The following is a 768-nucleotide window of genomic DNA, read 5'->3' as shown; positions in this document are numbered from 1 at the left end:
GAGAGAGAGAGAGAGAGAGAGAGAGAGAGAGAGAGAGAGATTGTTTGGATAAATAAAAAAGACAAAGAATAAAACATAAATATTGTATAATATGATTGTTTGTTAAAACCAGTATTATGATTATTATTATTATTATTATTATTTTATTCTCTGCCCATTTCTTTCTTGCGGTTGAACTCACTGCTGCCACCTGGTGGATGCAACGGTTTGAAACTGGCTTCTTTATGCACACACACGCACGCACACACGCACACACACACACACACACGCACGCACACGCACGCACGCACACACAAAACATTGATCTTTCTGCATCCTGTAACTTAAAGTATATAAATGCACAATAATAAATACTATTGTAACTACAATCTAAACGTACAATAATAATAATTATAATAAAGCTTGCTGGTCGCAGAGAGCAAAATGTGTGTATTTTATTTATGCTAATTCGTTATTTAGTTATTCATATATTCATGCAAATTAGTTGGTAATCTTATTCATTTATTTTTGCTAATTAGTTAGCTATTAATTATAGCTATGAACTATTTATTCAGATTGTTGCTGAATTAACGCGAGTGTGAATTTTATTATTATTCTTCAAGGTAAGGGTCTCACGGTCACAGACTTTTTGTCATTCATTGTACAATTGTTCTATGTCTTGTATTTCTATGTATTGCTTAATTTGTAGTTTTAATGTGCAAATGAAACCTTTTTTCCATACTCTAGAGCAGTGATACTCAACCTCAGGCCCGGACCATTATGACTGGC

The 768-nt window shown here is 33.3% G+C and overlaps 1 protein-coding gene across 3 annotated transcripts in view; it reads left to right on the top strand.

Moving 5' to 3' along the window:
• Positions 1-358, top strand: part of LOC308328910 (apoptosis-stimulating of p53 protein 1-like) — a gene marked incomplete at its 5' end in the record, with an annotated part of 37,708 nt that extends 37,350 nt beyond the window's left edge. For all 3 annotated transcript variants that reach the window (XM_080783021.1, XM_080783023.1, XM_080783024.1), the window contains one exon: positions 1-358. This exon is cut by the window's left edge and continues 142 nt beyond it.
• Positions 359-768: the final 410 nt, after the last annotated feature.

This window comes from Protomyctophum bolini, assembly GCF_963924005.1.
Source record: "Protomyctophum bolini genome assembly, chromosome: 15".
NCBI classification, from domain to species: domain Eukaryota; kingdom Metazoa; phylum Chordata; class Actinopteri; order Myctophiformes; family Myctophidae; genus Protomyctophum; species Protomyctophum bolini.
This window is presented reverse-complemented; position numbering and strand designations above follow the sequence as displayed.